Source organism: Canis aureus, chromosome 7, assembly GCF_053574225.1.
Source record: "Canis aureus isolate CA01 chromosome 7, VMU_Caureus_v.1.0, whole genome shotgun sequence".
Lineage (NCBI taxonomy): Eukaryota > Metazoa > Chordata > Mammalia > Carnivora > Canidae > Canis > Canis aureus.
Window position 1 is genome coordinate 36,574,969 of NC_135617.1, and position 17,268 is coordinate 36,592,236.

Consider the following 17,268-nt stretch of genomic DNA (forward strand, 5'->3'; position numbering starts at 1 on the left):
GCATGGAGCCTGCTTCTCCTTCTGCCTATGTCTCTGCCTCTCTCTCTCTCTCTCTGGGTGACTATCATAAATAAATAAAAATTCAAAAAAAATAAAATATAAAATAAAAATAAAAATAAAAATAACTTACTGCTCTTAAAAATAGAAAATCGGGGCACCCAGGTGGCTCAGTTGGTTAAGCATCTGCCTTCAGCTCAGGTCATGATCCCAGGGTCTTGGGATTGAGTCCCATGTTGGGCTCCTTGCTCAGCATGGAGCCTGGTTCTCCCTCTCCCTGCTATTCCGCCTGCTTGTGTTCTCTCCCTCTTTCTCTGTCATATAAATAAAATATTTTTTAAAATAAAAAATAATAAAAATCTTTAAAAAGTACTATTTTTTCCTACTTCACTCTCAACTTCTTTATAGTCATATAGATTTGCTGTTTTCTTCACTGTCCTTTTATGTGAAACCAAAGTGACATATTTCTGGACTTGGTAAATGGTAAATGAGAACTTAAAGTCATATTTCTGAAAGACCAGGGTAGAAAACTGCTTTTCTTTTTCTTTAATGCCCTATATCTCATACTGTATCCAGTATCTCTTGGCTATTTCTAGACCTAGATATAAAAATACAATGTATCTAAGACTTTTCCATCATGACCAAAACATTTGGCTCATTTATATGGATAAAAAAAAATGAAGGAAGGCCAAAAAAGATGCATTAATAAGAAAATATACACAAAACATTATCAAACAAGCCATCTCACCTTCTATTCTAAAGCAACTTGATAAAAATCGCCTACCTACCAATATCACAAATACACATTTTTTGTGCGTGTGAAAGCACTTGGAAGCAGGGAAACAATGTAGTTAAGACTAAGGACCAGAAGATATACTTGTTCATTTGCCAATGTGACTTTAGACAAATTATTTACTCTCTCCATGTTCATCTGTCAAATGGCAGAATAAAACTACATACTTCATTATAAAAATTAAGATAATACATAGGAAGAACCTGGTATGGGGCCTCCCCATAAGAAAAATTAGCATATGGTTATTAGTAAATAAGTTGAAAATGGGGGCACCTAGGTCGCTCAGTGGTTGGTGTCTGCCTTTTGCTCAGGGTGTGATCCTGGGGTCCTCGGATTGAGTCCCACATCAGGCTCCCTGCAGGGAGCCTGCTTCTCCCTCTGCCTATGTCTCTGCCTCTCTGTCTCTCTCATGAATAAATAAATAAAATCTTAAAAAAAATTGAAAATGAGGCCTTATACATTATGCTGAAAATTCTTTTAGGGCACATTTTTATTTTTTATTTTTTTTTATTTATGATAGTCACACACAGAGACAGAGAGAGAGGCAGAGACACAGGCAGAGGGAGAAGCAGGCTCCATGCACCATGCACCGGGAGCCCGACGTGGGATTCGATCCCAGGTCTAGGGCACATTTTTAAAGCAAGCTAAAAAAAAAAAAAAAAAAAAGGAAAGAAGAAAGAAAGAAAGAAAAGAAAAGAAAAGAAAAGAAAAGAAAAGAAAAGAAAAGAAAAGAAAAGAAAAAAGAAAAGAAAAGAAAAGAAAAAGAAAAGAGAAAAGAAAAGAAAAGAAAAAGAAAAGAGAAAAGAAAAGAAAAGAAAAGAAAAGAAAAGAAAAGAAAAGAAAGAAAAGAAAAAAGGAAAAGGAAAAGGAAAAAGGAAAGGAAAAGAAAGAAAAGAAAAAAAGAAAAAGAAAAAGAAAAAGAAAAAGAAAAAGAAAAAGAAGGCAAGCTGCCTAGCTTAGGGCAGGCATAATATACATTAAGAATGTTCCAGCTCCCCCTGCAAAATCATTCAAAGAAAAATCCAGAGGACTTGAAATCTGAATGCACAAATATCAAAATTCAATGGTCTTTTCCTCGTTTTCCCATTCTCATCTGGTGATCATCTTCTTTTTGTCTACTTTTCCCTTTGCCACTGAGAACCAGTTCTCTGGGTCTCCTCCCACAACTCTGCTGATTTCTTCTTTCTTTCTTTAGTTCCTGAAATGTAGGACCTTATGATCTAAATTTCATTCCATTTTCCCCTCTATTTCTACAACTATCTCCCTCTTGGAAAATTTATCCAATCCCTTGCCTTCAGCTAACACGTCTATGAAGACAGTCTCCAAATCTGAAATACAAGTCATGTTATCTTTCTAAACTTCTTTTGAGTTTGTCCAGCTGCCTCCTAAAGCTCTCCACCTGTCCCACTTGCACTTCACACTTATTTCCCTTCTCTACTCAACCTGCTCCTCCTCTTGACTTCTCCATTCCTACTATGTGTGGCCATCATCCCAAGCACCAAGATTTACAATGTGGCATCATCTCTCAATTCTTTTTTCTTATCCTCCATACCCAAGTTTTAAATGAATTCTATAAATTCTACTTCTGTGATATCTTTCCAAATTAAGTCTCTCATCTTTGTTAGCACTTCCTCTGTCTTAACTGGCTCCTTATCACCTATCGTCTATGATATGTAGAAAGGCCTCCCCTGTAGGGTTCTCCATCCTCAAAATCTCCCTCAGTCATAATCCATTTTATAGTACACTCTTCCTAATCACAATTCTCATTGAGCCACTTACCTAGCTTATTACCTAAACCAATATCTTCCTAGCATTCTCAGACCTCTGTGATATGGCCAATATCCTCTGTTTCCAACATTATTTCCCACTATGTTATTCTTAATGACTCCTTTACACCTGCCCATTTGAATCACTTACACATTTCTAACACTGCAATTTGTTGATGCTTTCTTTTTCCTTGAATCCTTTCCCCTATCTCTACTGAGGTCCTCACTTCCGATACACATGCATGCAAGTAATTTCTCATGTCCTATGAATTGCCCAAACTATCCATAATATTTTAACAATACTTCTCATTTTATACTTTCTAATTGAATTATCTGGGTACATTTCTAATCTTCCATATGAACTACAAATCAGTAACTGCCAGGATCTATAAATAATGCAATTTTGTATCCACTATTATATCCAGCACAGGTTTTGCATATATCACATCATCACCAACTTATATTAATTGTTGAAATAGTTATGAAATGCTCTTCTTGACTTTTATTCTACAAGTGTAAACTTAATTGCTAGTTCAGGATCATATTCACCTTGCAATAGCATCACTGGAGTATTGTATGGTCTTTGCACCATCTACTGAAAATTCCTTAAAAATAAGTAGGTACTGGGGTATCTGGGTGGCTTAGTCAGGTAAGTGTCTGCCTTTGGTTTAGGTCATGATCCCAGAGTTCCGGGATTAGATAGAGCCCCACAGTTGGGAGTCTTCTCCCTCTCCTCCTTCGCCCATTCATGCTCTCTCTCTCTCACTCTCTCTCTCTCTCAATAAAAATCTTTTAAAAAAATAAGTAGGTATTATCACAAAAATGCAGTCAGCAAAGCCAGTAGACACAAGCACAAACTCAGTGAGTGACAAGGTAACACAAGAATCAACAAAATCCCACAATCATCTTTGCAAAAATATTTCTTCACAGCTCCCAGCTCCAAATGTAGCTTTATTAATGGATGGCATAGGCAAAAAAAGAAAAAGAAAGAAAAAGAAAAGAAAAAAGTGGCACATACTTTCAAAATGTGTTAAGTTTCTGTGATGCTGTTAGATTCAGCATTCTTAATTAAATTTATTTGCTGTGTGTTAAGTCATCTTCATTTCTGTTTAACCTATTTAAGGAGATTTTGTTCCAACATCACATCAAAATCTAGAGGGATCACAAAACAGGATAAAGAAGATTATACTTTCTTTGCCTGTCCAGTTGTACTTGTAAAATCAGTTTGAGGTCTATTTAAGAACTCCCAAATGAGGAAGTTAAAATGCAGTCCTTTCTAGGTGTCTCCCATGCCTGCAAAGCTGAACTCCCAATCCCCATGTTCTGATAAATTACTTTACAAATTAGTGCAATCATCTCATCGTCATATTTTCAGGTTTTATTCCTTCTTTGGAACTTACAGAGATTAAAAATAAATTTTAGTGTCTTCCAGCATAGTTTCCAAATTTACTGCTCTTCTTTCCTTCACATCTGACTCTAAACCAAGCCAAAGGCAGAGTACTCCCTCCCTGGTGATGTCCCTGATCATCCATCATGCCTTGCTGATACAATCCAGCGCCATAAACTGTCTTCAGGGAGCATGGGTGGCCAACAGACGTGAGTCCATGAGTGAATGGAAGAACTGCGTCTAGTGTAAGGAACGTGTAAGGGCATGTTTGCCAGATCTCCTGGATGTTTTATGTGGATGGTGTGAGTCTCCTCCTCAAGAAAAAGATTTTATCCTCCCTTTCAACATGTATTTTGAGGGTTTTACTCTTTTTTTTTTTAACCTAAGTTTAACATACATGTGCTTTTTAAGATCATGATTAAAAGTCTCCCCAAAAGATCTGCTCTATAGTAGGGAGAGAAATTACCCAGATAACTCAGTTAACTTTTCTCCCAATCCACACACACTTTTTGCCCTTAGCAAAAAACTAAACCAGAGTGAAATAAGCTTCTGTCTACATCAATAATTGTTCAATTTCCATTTTACCTTTTCCAGTAAAAACTCAGTTCTAAAGTGAATCTTCTTGTATTTCCTACTCCAGCACATCTATATGCTGTTTATGAATTTTGCTTTCAAATTTCATATTTAAATAATGAAAATTAAATGCTATTTATAAAGGGTATTTTGTAATATAAAGTTTTATTTGCACATTTGGTATGTGTTAATTTTATTACTGTTATAGAATTTCTTGTAATAGGCTGTTAGCTTTGCAACTGGGAGCCCTATCAAGGCATTTCCCTTCATGGAAGAAACAAAGTGGCTCGAAACTCTGTGTAGACATTCAAAAGATTATGCAAAGCATATGACCTCTATTAGTTTTGCAGATCTTTGTCACACTGAATCTCACCCTTGAAAATAAGGAATAGGGAACTTTTGTTAAAGCAATCCCTTCTCTGCTACACAGAGTTCTGGAAAGGGGTGAGCCAATTTGGAAAAGGAGCCAATGACTTTCTGGAACAGAAAGGACCAGAGACCCTTTCCCTGCCCCTAACTTCCTTCCATAAAAGTCAAGGTATATTTGCATGACCTTGGGAGCAGTCAGGAAGAAGACCCCTAGAAAGTGTTAAGAGTAGAAAATGAAGGGACAGTGAGCAAGGCCAAGGCCAAGTTACGGTATCATCCATACTTCCTGAGTCTTATGGTGTGGTGGCCACAAAAATACACCTGGTGGACCTCCACCTACAGGAGTACAATTAACTGAGACCAGGCCCCAATGGTCCATTCTGAAACCTATCCCTGCATTTGTGCCAAGGCCAGACCTCCCACTGGCTGCTCCTTGCCAATGATCTGTTTCTGGGAGACATAGGACTCCTTTTTTGGCTGATTTTGTTTGAAGAACTCCCAAGTCTTCCTTACACTGTACAGCAATCTAGGAGCTTTGCACCCAACCTTTTTCTCTCTCTTTCCTTCACTTGGGATCAAATTCTGGTGACCCTCCCATTTCTCTCCTTTATATAGGCATTTTTCCCTAATAATATCCTGCATGTTTAACTCCATTTTGACTTCTGCTTCTTGAGAGACCCAAACTAACATACAAGGTACAAACCCAAAGCTGTTTTGACCCACCCTTCTTAGAACCACTATGGCCTGAGAACTATTAGATTGAACCTTCTAAAATTGCCAATATCCAATCATTTGTGACCTACAAAAATGAGAATCTCATATAACCCAACCTAACTGTAGTGCAGAATGTTGACAGAGCTGAAGCACTGGAGCTGGCAATGCTTGGCATGGCATAGTGTTTCCTTGAGCTTGATATAAGGCTCTGTACTCCCATTACTGGAAGGGCTAGAAGGGCTAGAGCTGGGAGAGTCAGCTCAATCTCTGGGCTCAGGACAACTTTCCTGCTTCCTGTTTCCCATGTTTCCCTCAGGAGACAACGTGGCTGTTCTTAATCAGCTTTTCCCAGTGGGAGGAAGTCCTGTTTCCTTTGGATTCCAGCTCTCCATCATTGTTCACCTGTAAGATGAAGAACATCAAAACTTGTCCTAATTCTGCTCTCCTAGGTCACCTTTTACCCATGGAAATGATAGAACATCCTGATATGCATCTTCAAATATATTTCATTTTTCTATCAGCAATTCATGAATGTTTCCACTGAAGATATTGAATAATATTGAAGAAAAATATGGAAGATCATAGGACATTCTTAGTTTAAACATCTTGTCTGATAATGAAGTGAAAACTGGTATGTCATTTAAATTTACATTCCCATACTAATGATACTTAACATTTTTCACCAAGTTTGTTAAATAATTTACATCTCTACTCTTCAGTATAACTTTAGACTTCTTATTCTTATATCCTCAAAGGTTATCTCTGTAATCTTCCTGAAAATCACTTCAATTACTTAACTACACAGATTTTAAGTGGGGCTTTAACCATTCTGTCACTCAACTCACCTGCCTCAGCCTAAGTGCTACAATGGACTTTACATTAATATATAAATGGATAGATACTCTGTGTGTGGGTTTTTATAAATTTATCATCAATGAACACCAGCAAGCTAATTTTCAATCTCTCAAATCATAAGAGTAACTAACATATCACAACCTTAAGCTAACTCATGACTAAATTCATTATCTTTCTCAAATTTCAATTATTCTTGTTGCTTCTCACATTTTCCAATTTGCCCTAAGAGTTTCTTTTCAGATTTATTTAATCATGAGAGACACAGAGAGAGGAAGAGATGGAGACACAGGCAGAAGGAGAAGCAGGCTCTTCACAGGAGCCTGATGCAGGACTCAATCCAGGATCCCGGAATCACGACCTGAGCCCAAGGCAGCCACCCAACCAGTGAGCCACTAGGCACCCTTGCCCTAAGAGTTTCTTACATCATTATTACCAGTATGGTAATGTTACCAATATGGTTAAAAAAAAATCCTCAATATTAAGAATTAATAGATCATTTGATTCAAGTTCATTTCTTAATATTTTCTTGATGATGATATATATGACTTAGTATAGAAAATTTGATACAGTGGTTTTTTTAGATTAAATAACCTAATTTATTTTCTCCAGATTGTGTACTAGAAGTTGGATGGAACACTATAGTGTGGAAAATAATTTTGCCAAATTTCATTCCCAACCAGTCTCCATCAAAATTTTATCTTTTTCCTGTTTCAATATATTCATGTGACATTTTTTAAGTTGTTAAAAACTATTTATTTGAAAGTCTCAATGAGCACCCTGGATACCAAATACTTTTTAAAATTTTGATGATATGAAATAAAATGAATTAAAAACACATGGAATCAATGTTCTCTAAAATATATGTGTTTTTAAAGTTTGGAGAAAAAGGGTGAGAAGAGGTGCTTGGCAGAATGTTTGGGTTTTAGTAAATCCAAAATTTTTTAAAAATTGTTCCAGATGTTTGATAAACCCCTTAGTGCCCCGAAGTTTCACCCAAACCTGCCATAAATAAAGATAATTCTAAACAGCAATAAAGTAAGATTAAGGTAACATGTAATAGATGCCTGAGGAATCAAAATTAACTCTAAACTGGATTAAGCCACAGATAATAATGGATGTGTATGTATTGCAAACACCATGGAGAATAGTATACTTTTATAGCATGTCTACATGAGGGAAATAGGAAAATAAAAACAGAACTATTTCACACATAAAAATCCTGACAGCATCCTGGCACTCAGAAGTTCTCATTATATTGCCCAATGGTTCTTAAAGCAGGATGATAAATCTTCCTTTGAGGATATTTGGAAACTTGCAGGGCATTTTTGGTTGTCACAATGACTAGGAAGAGCTACTGGCTTTTATTATCTAGCAGCCAAGGATGATTAATATCCTGCAATTCCCATAAAATGAAGAACTGTTCTTATAAGCGACCATTGTGTCCATCCAGACTTACTCTCCCTCTCGAACCTGAGTTCTAGCCTCACCTAATTTCCTATCATCTTCCTCGTATCAGTCATTTTGCCTTTACTTTTCTTCCACTGTTTCTTTACTTGTAATTGCTTACCTCTCCTCTGCAATGATGCACACTTACTATTTTCTCAGAAAGACCCTTAACGACCTCAAGTCTTTCCTCAAGGACCAATCTCTATGTTGAACTTTTATCTTCTCTTGAACTCTTTTGATAGCCTCATTATCTCATATTTACTTCCCTTATAATATCTACTACAGGAAAATTTGTGTACACAGGACTACTGAATTAACCACTGCTGACCCTTTTTTATCATTTGTTGTCATGTACAATCCGACATAGTTGAACTTCCTTACTTGTCTTTATTGAGAGAATTTTATCACATATGTGTGTATATGCACCCATGTGTATGTACATTGATTGATAGGGATATAAACATAGATGCAGATATAAACATATATATTAAATATGTTTCTCTAAGCAAAACACAAAACATTGTCTTCTCATTTAAGGATGACACTGAGCCCTTTAGCTAAAAGACTGGGTGAGAATTTGACCTGTTGGTTCCATTCTTTAGCTAATCACTTACCTCTGATTCTGGTCGTTTTACCACTAGACTAGTTGCACGATAGCACTACAGAATCCTTAGAGGCTCAAAGTGCAGCCAGGAAGAGTTAACTTGGCAAAATATAATCTGATACTTATGGGGGGAAATAATTCTCACAGACATTTGCTGGAAGATATAAACTGTATACATCTGGACTGTGGTAATGCTTCTGGATGACTAAGGAGAGTTTCATCTTTCATGCCAGTGAGAGCTATATTCTGTGTTTCAAAAGAGCCCCTTGCTGGCTTCATGTAAGAAGACTTAGGAACCTAGATGAATAGGGTTTAATTTAGGGTTGATATCACTTTGTGATGATATTTAATTTAATTTAGGGTTGATATCACTTTGTGATGATATTTAATACAAGAAGCCTTTGTCTTATAAACATGTGACTTTTGAATGACCTTATCGCCATCACTGGAGGCTGCTTGCCCTCTTGAGCACCTGCCAAAGTGTCCCCTGGCCACTGCAGTGCCTGTCACCAAAAAGAACCCACTCAGTCCCTTGCAGTTTCAACATTCCTATAGCCTATAGTGCATACATAATTTAAAAAGCAACAAAAGATTCAAGGTTTAATTTCAGAATGCAAAGGGAAGGAAGTGTACATTCTGTGGAAAAGGAACTTCTACCATTAACACTTTCTCTGTTGTCTGTGTGAAATAACTGACTATAGGAACTGGTAATATAACAATCTCTGATTAACAAAAATACCAAAAATAGCACCATTGCTTTTTTTCTGACTACACAAGCCATACCTTCTGGGGCACCTGGATGGCTCAGTGGGTTCAGCTTCTGACTCTTGACTTCAGATCAGGTCATAATCTCATGTGCTGTGGGATCCAGCCCTGCAATAAGCTCCAGGCTCAGTGGGGAGTCTGCTTAAGAGTCTCTTCCTCTGCCCATCCCCCATCCCACCTCCCCGCTGTATACCTGTGGACACACTCTGTGTCTCTAAAATAAATAATTAAATATTAAAAAAATCAACACCTTCAATGTTTTAAAATAAGAAATGCATATAGCTAACAAAATAACTACAACATCATCTCTAACTTACCATTTAATATTCTGGTGAACATTCCAAAATGGGATTATAAAGTATACATACTCTCTTTAATACTGTCACTTATTATGAACATGTTTCTATGCCAGACACAAATAAAAAAGGTATAACTATATTTTTTAAAACTCTTTAGTACTCCATCACATTAAATGTATCATGATGTACTGAGCATTGCCTTATTGTCTAACATATAAATTATTCTCTGTATTTCACTATTACATGCAACACTGTGATTTACATACTTATACACATTTTGGACATTTTTCTGATCATTTATTTCCAAGGGATAAATTCTAGGAGTGGAATTACTGAATCTTATTAGAGGAGAAAAATAATATTAATTTAAACTGCCAAATTCTTCCCCTCTCCAAAAATACCATACCGACTTACTTTCCGACCAGAAACATCTTAAATTCTGGGTTTAAAACTATTAATTTACATTCTTTTGGAATATAACACACTCCCAATTTTGAAGCTGCCCATGTGAATATTTAGTGGTTTAAAATGGTGATTCTTAAACTATGTTGATTGTTCTCTTAAGGACCAAGGACCTAGAGGAAGAGATTTAGGAAAGGGGACAGTCATTTTCTTCTTTTTAAAGGTTGAATTAAAACAAAGCTTCAGCTTTTATGAATTTGCATACAACTGCTTCTGAGAAAGATTAATAAGAGTTCAAAATCTTTGGTTAAAAATACTTTTTCTCACGGTGCCAAGGAGAGTTATTATTCTACATTGCTGTTCAACAAATAGCTCTTAGAAGAATACACTTCACTGTGATTTTAGGATAAAAGAAAAATTGCTCTAAAGGTGTCTGACTATACATGTGAACAGTTTTTAATGGTCCCCCATTTGTTTTTTTAAGATTTTATTTATTATTTGAGAGAGAGAGAAAGAGAGGAAGCACATGAGCAGGTGTGGGGGAGAGGGAACAGCAGACTCACTGCTGAGCAGAGAGCCTTTACTCTGGGTTAGATCCTAAGACCCAGGATTATCACCTGAGCTGAAGGCAGACACTTAACCAACTGAGTCACTCAAGCACCCTGATGATCTGTCATTTGTACAGACAGTTGGAGGTGTATAAATAAAGGCAATATCAGCAATCTAACCAGTAATTAAGTTTCATTAAGAAAAAAAAATGCTTGGTCTATATACCAAACAAATGAGATAATTTTGATAACATTAACAAGATAATAGGAAATGTGAAATTGAATCGTTTCGTTGCAAAGGCATAAAAGACTATCATGGTGAAGCATTTTAAAGTAGGATTTTCACAGAGTTAGGGATGGGGCAAGGCAACAAAGGAGAGACACATTTGCTTTCTCAGGATACAGGAACAGGACTAACCAGGTTGAGTGGTAAAGGAGCCTGAGAGAATAGACAAAACAGGAAAATCAAACAGAACTAAACACCCAAGCCATAAGCTATGAGGTCATTCCTGGAGGTCTTATTGAAAACCAGAGGCTCAGAGTATCTGATGCAGCACAAGAACTGGAACATGGGGCCACCACCACTCACTCGGCTACTTGCATGAGTCTAGCAGGGGACAGTCTCTGGAGCACTGAAACAGGGCACTGTGGGATACATACAGACAGAACTGGGAGAACCACATTTTTAGGGACCTTAAGAAACACTCTGCTTCTTGTTTAAGCTCTACTTAATGTTTAGAGCGTGAGGAATTTGTTTGGAAAAGGAAAAGAAGAAAGTAGCCATATTGTTGGAAAAGGAGGTACAAAACAAACAGCTCTGTGGTCTCTAGACGGTGAAAATAGCCCTAGAAATATTTCATTTGTGTTCAACAATGGAACATTCAACATAGCATAAAACATAATGTGATAATGTAACACAACACAACAAAATATAGGACTGAAATTCCTATACTTGATTCCAAATCAAGACTCTAATTTAGTAAAACTATTCAAATATCAACAGAGACAAAAATCATCAGCCTCTATACAAACTTGGCTCCACAGTCTGGCAATCCCTTACCCTCTCTAGATCTTAATTTTCTCACTGTAAAACTACAGAGTTGGATGTCTAAAATATCTTCTAATTCCATAATTATCTAATTCTACAATTCTTAGAATCAAATAAAGTAAAATTAGAAACTTTTTTCCCTCACAGAATTACTTTAAGCCCCATGAAAGGAAACATGTTTCCCATATAGCTTCTGGAACTAGAATCAGTCCCAACTCCATCCTCCACCCCTTAGGCTCAGCCACCAGCAGCTGCCAAAGCTGCAGAAAGTGGCAGGGCTCCAAGGGGCTCTTTTCCTTCTAGCACAGGAGTAAGAATACTCAAGAGCATCTGGAAGTCTGGTTAATGTTGCAGTCACTTCCCAGGGTCTCATGCTGCTTCCTTATGGTAGCTAATGATAGCAACAGAATAATGTCCAGGATATTTTCGCTATCACATCCTGGGCTTCACCTGCTCTAATAGTGTGACCAGGAAATGTTTGCTTCAGGACTTAAGTGGCAGGTGACAGGTGGTGATGCTGTTTACCACATAAACATCTTTTAACAGCTTAAAAAAATACACACACACACACACATATATAGCCTAAGCTCAATCCAGGAAGAAATGTTCAATGCTAACACTTCCTTTAAGAAAAGCAAATATTTGGTTAGCAATTGAATTATAAATGTGCCATCCAGTCTGTATCCATATGCTTAGCAACTTGTAACATTTATTCAAACCAGGCTTTTATAGTCTTTGTGTAGACTACTAAAGAGATCCATTTTCCTGAAAATTGAAAGTCAATGACTTAGAAATGATTCAATCATTGTGTAGCTGAAGGGACTCAAAAAGCAAGTCATTGGAGTGTTTGAGAAATACATTTTACTGGTTTGGAAAGAAGTTAGGTCAACACTGCCCCAAAAGTGATTTAAAGGAACTTTAAATCAATCCAGGAAAATGAAGGGGGCGTACCTAGGTTGGATTCAAAAATGTTTCCTACTGACTTTCTCATTATTTCTGCAAAGCTGGCTATTAACACATAAAATAATTTCTCAGTAAGGTTAGGAAGTAGGTGACATTTTATTACAGCCCTTCTCCATTCTCCTTTCTCTGGGTTCCTTTTGCTTTCTCCACCAGACTCTACCAGTGACATATCTTATGTTCTTCTCTCATTTGTACAAAATACAAGAAAGAATTTTATCAGCTCATTCACAAAAAGGTAGAAATGACAAATGAGGCACAACTGTTTTCTCTGTTCCTTGCTCTCAACAGAAACAAAATCATAACCAAAGGGATGATGGACCAATGGTAGGAAGGAGAGTTTATAAATAATAACTAAGTAATCGCCTTTCTCTCTTAAGTATAAAATGTTCTTGTTGATGGTGTCAATAATGTGTTTGCCCACCACCCTGCTGAAAAATCATAGTAGTGACAAAAGTAACTTTAAAACCTAAAAGTTATCATTTCTTTGCTAAAATGGCTACAGGAAATACTAAAGCAAAAGAGTTCAAGGAAAAAGAGAAATTTGAGTCTACCCACTATTATCTACCATCTAGAGTTGGGAAATCTACTGAGGTTAGTAACCTTCCTTAAAACTCCAACACAGAGATAAAATGTGAAGAATGCAGTAGTAGTTAACTTACATTCATCATCTTATTGGCTCATACAAGAATTTTTCTCAAAATTTTTAATTGAAAAAAATGACCAAAAACTTATTTTAGTATAAGAATTTCAGAATGACTGTCAAGGAAACAATTGCCAAGTCCCTCACTATTAAGCTGATGTAAGTCTGGTCTCCATAGAGCAGCAACTAAACAATACAAAAGAACACAATTGCCAAGTCACATGTCAAAGTTTACTCTCCATGGAAAATACTTAATTACATTGAACACTTTGAACATGTTGCTTCATTTCTTGTTATTTTATAGTTTTCTTTGGGTCATTGTTTTCCATAATTGTTCTTAAATTTCTTAGGGTGCTCTCAATGATTTTTAGTGCAATAAAAAGTTGGAGGAAAATAAAATAATAACTACTTAAGATACACAGGAAATACCAAATGCCATAATTTTCCTCCATGTGTTTTACTGGAGTGTTTTATCTTACTTCCATTACCACTTATACAAACATTTGCCCCTTTGCCAACACACCTGAATTTATTCAAGTAATGCTTTTATCCCTTACAATCTATACAATAAAGTGGCTTATCTTAAAAAGTACTTTACTTTGATTTTCTCTTTTTAAAATGTTATAAAAGTTGCAAACTTAATTTTTATAAATCAGTAGTGGTATCTCATGGATTCCCATCATCATGTTAGGGATGCTTTCCCATAAGGGGTGTGAAAGAATCTTAAACCCAAGATACCTAAAATATTTTAGATCAAGAAACACCTCTCCTTAAAAATGTGACAAATCACTACTATTTTACAGGAAAACTAAATAACTGGTTCCAGGGAATAACATTTTAATTCCAATACTATCCAGCAATTCAGTTCAATATGGAAAATTTTAACAATTGCTGAGGATGTTTGGTAAAAGAAAGGCTTTGTTTAAACAAAACAGAGCAGTCTTTAGGGTTTAAAAAAATGTTCTCATACAGTTTCCAACACCTATTTTTTTTTTTTTTTTTTTTTTTTTTTTTTGGTTTTGGTTTTGGTTTTTTGGTTTTTGTTTTTGTTTTTTTTTTACTTTCTGGCCCCCTTCCATACAGCTTTACTACAGATGGTGAGGCCTAAGGGAAAATGCAAAGCTTTGGTTTTACATTTGCAAGAGAAATGTATCCACGTTAGAACTTTTGTCTCCTCTGCTACATTACCCAAAGTGATCTTATTTTGACCCTAGAGCTAATTTATAAACCCATAAGAAGGGGAAAGCCATATTTTTTTAAACCCATGTAATAGAGTGGAATATAGAGAAAATTAACAAAGAGGAAGATGGAATCAGCACGGATGGGGAAACAAGGATCACCTAACTACTAAATAACACATCTAACTAACACAAATACCAGATTTCTAAAACAGTATGGTGATCCTGGCAAAAGCTATTTTAAGTGTACATATTGAATTATTTAATGCATAATCACATCCCAGATTGTAATTTTAACTACTAAAAAGTGCATATTTAACACTTCAAGAAATATACTTATGTACAAACTGAATTTGATCTATACTGAACATGATTATTTTAATTACTTTTCATTTCCAAAAATAATTATAAACCAGCACAAAATCTAGATAAATTATTTCATTAAAAACAAAGACAGGTTAGGTGGTGTAGCAGACACTCTACTGCTCACCGAGTTCTGGTCCTCTTATGCTCCTGTGGCTGGGTTTATTGCCCCCCTGAAGCTGAGTGTACCACATGACTAGCTCAGGAAAGTGCATTATTAATAGAAGGAATTCGCCAGCTTTTCCCACCTGAAAAGATGGAGCTCCATCAGTATAGATTCCTATATGACTAAAGTAGGTCCCTCCTCCCCCAACCTACATTGGACATGAAGCTTGAGCAAGAAATAACTACTGAGATTTGAGGGTCATTTTTGACTATCACATGATTGACCTCTACTAATACAGAAAAACAAAATTAGGTAACAAAATTTGCCCTTTAGCATATTAATACATCCCTTTGGTAATATAGTAGTGGTAATTGTTGTTTTGCTGGTGTTAACAGCAAAGACTAATTCTTTCTTAAAACTAATTGGTACTCTATGTAAAGCTTTTGCGACAGAACATTCAGAAATCAATAACGTTTTCAATAATAATTTACTTGTATATAGTAGACACCTAATAAATATACAGTAAATGGATTTAAAAAGTTGTCTAAATAAAGGAAGATATTTATTTTGCAAATATCCCCAGGTCCATGGATATACTGAATCTTTAATTATAAATATCCACAGTATAACTTGGAGTGGAATATTAAAATCCTTTTCATCTCAGGGAAAATCAATAATACATTTCTATTTTAGCTACAATAATTAATGCAGAAGTGAATTATTTTCTGCCACAGAGAATCAATTTTGGAAGTGGATTACCCTGGTCTAGACCCTAATTTTACCACTTACCCTGTGCATGGCCTTGGGCAATTACCTAACCAGACTAAATCTTGGCTGTCCTTTCTCTGAGATGCTCATCACAAAGGAATGTAAAACTAAAATGCCTTTAAATTATACATAAAGTGTTGAGTCCATTGCTTGACATATAGTATGCTTTTAATAATACTAGATCCTGCTTCATGTATCAAAAGTGGAATTTGGCTTGGAACTTTCAGTTTACAGTTTTACAAAATAATTATATGACTCTTTATAATTACAACTGCCAGTCCTATCATTGCAACTAATGAAATGCTCTCTAAATGCAGACAGTAATCAAAATTATTTCTGTAATAAAAAATTCATTTTATATTTTAATAAAATAATCTGACATTCATAGTTACAGAATTATCAATAAAACACATCTTTCTGTTTGAATTCATCTACCAGAGAAAAAATATGGTCCCATTTAACAAGGGAAAAAAAGATTAAAAAAAAAAAAAAAAAAGACAGTTTCTTTTTTTTTTTTTTTTAAGACATTTTCAAATACACTAAAAGACTACTTGGATGCAATGTGATTCTTACAAAATAGGATTTTGATGACATAGCCAAATGAATTTAAAACATGTGAATTAAATCTTCTTTAAAAAATTACATATGGTTTCAAAATAAATAAATAAGGGGGGAAATACTGGGTACAATGAGCTTGGATTTTATTAAATGTCAAATATTTTAAAATAATTTGTGACATTTATAAGCTTAGAAGATTGTGTGCTCATCAAATATTTCCTTGTTGTTCACATACATGTTTAAATTACTTCATTTTTACCTCAATCTCAATAATTCCCATTTGATTTAAACCTTAGGTCTTAACTTTATACATTTTTAATTCACTGATAATGTCAAATTTGGTTCTATAGCTATAAAAAGAAATTTAAAACTCAGAGGGTTTTTTTTCCTTATTTCAATCAGCTAAATATGAGAAAACTCATCATAGTAGAAAGTGCTGCTAAAATAAACCAAAATTACAACAAACAGAAAGAATGTTTTGGCTTACAAAGAATTTGACTGAATGAAAACTCAATTGCATAGCTTGGAATCATGGCTGATTTTATTGCACCAAGATATTTCTTAGAATTAGTCCCGGTTTGGAGCGCTTGGGTGGCTCAGTTGGTTAAGTATCCAACTCTTGATTTTGGCTCAGGTCATGGTCTCAGGCTCAAGGGATTGCACCCCACATCAGGTTCTGCACTCAGCACAGGGTCTGCTTGAGTTTCTCTCTTCCTCTGCTCTCTTCCACTGCACGCATGTGCACGCATGTTCTCTCTATCCCTCACACTCTCTCTGTCTCTCTAAAATAAATAAATCAATCTTAAAAAAAAATAATTAGTCCCAGTTTTACAATACGTCCATCCTACATCATCTGCCTCCAGCAGTTTTATCATAGTTGGCTGGTTTTCTAAACATGAAGAATTTTAGTCACATAATACTGATATTTCAAAATCTGAACAGTTACTTCCATACTAAAACTATCAACTTGGGAAACACACAGAGGCCTTCATTTAAGATAGCTTTTTGAAGTTAAGTTGATCCATCCAGGATTAAATTCCAGTTATGATTTAGAGTCTCTAATAGGTTCTGGGAGGAAAAGCTCATCTATAATGACTCATGCCATTAATACATAGAAGAAATTAGT

General features: G+C 35.6%; 1 protein-coding gene and 1 long non-coding RNA gene across 28 annotated transcripts in view; one reads left to right on the forward strand and one right to left on the reverse strand.

The window, feature by feature from the left end:
* The window catches only part of LOC144317254 (uncharacterized), a 228,375-nt gene that overhangs the window by 106,721 nt on the left and 104,386 nt on the right, over nt 1-17,268 (reverse strand). The gene's annotated exons all lie outside the window — the stretch shown is intronic.
* Nucleotides 1-17,268, forward strand: part of LOC144317255 (uncharacterized) — an 86,857-nt gene that overhangs the window by 26,963 nt on the left and 42,626 nt on the right. For 10 of the 13 annotated variants that reach the window (XR_013383206.1, XR_013383205.1, XR_013383200.1 and 7 more), the window contains exons 2-3: nt 6,049-6,230; nt 6,682-6,838. This is a non-coding gene — a long non-coding RNA (uncharacterized LOC144317255). Of the gene's footprint in view, nt 1-4,042; nt 4,153-5,915; nt 6,231-6,681; nt 6,839-17,268 lie in introns of all 13 variants that reach the window. The other 3 variants (XR_013383203.1, XR_013383195.1, XR_013383202.1) reach the window with 2 other exon arrangements.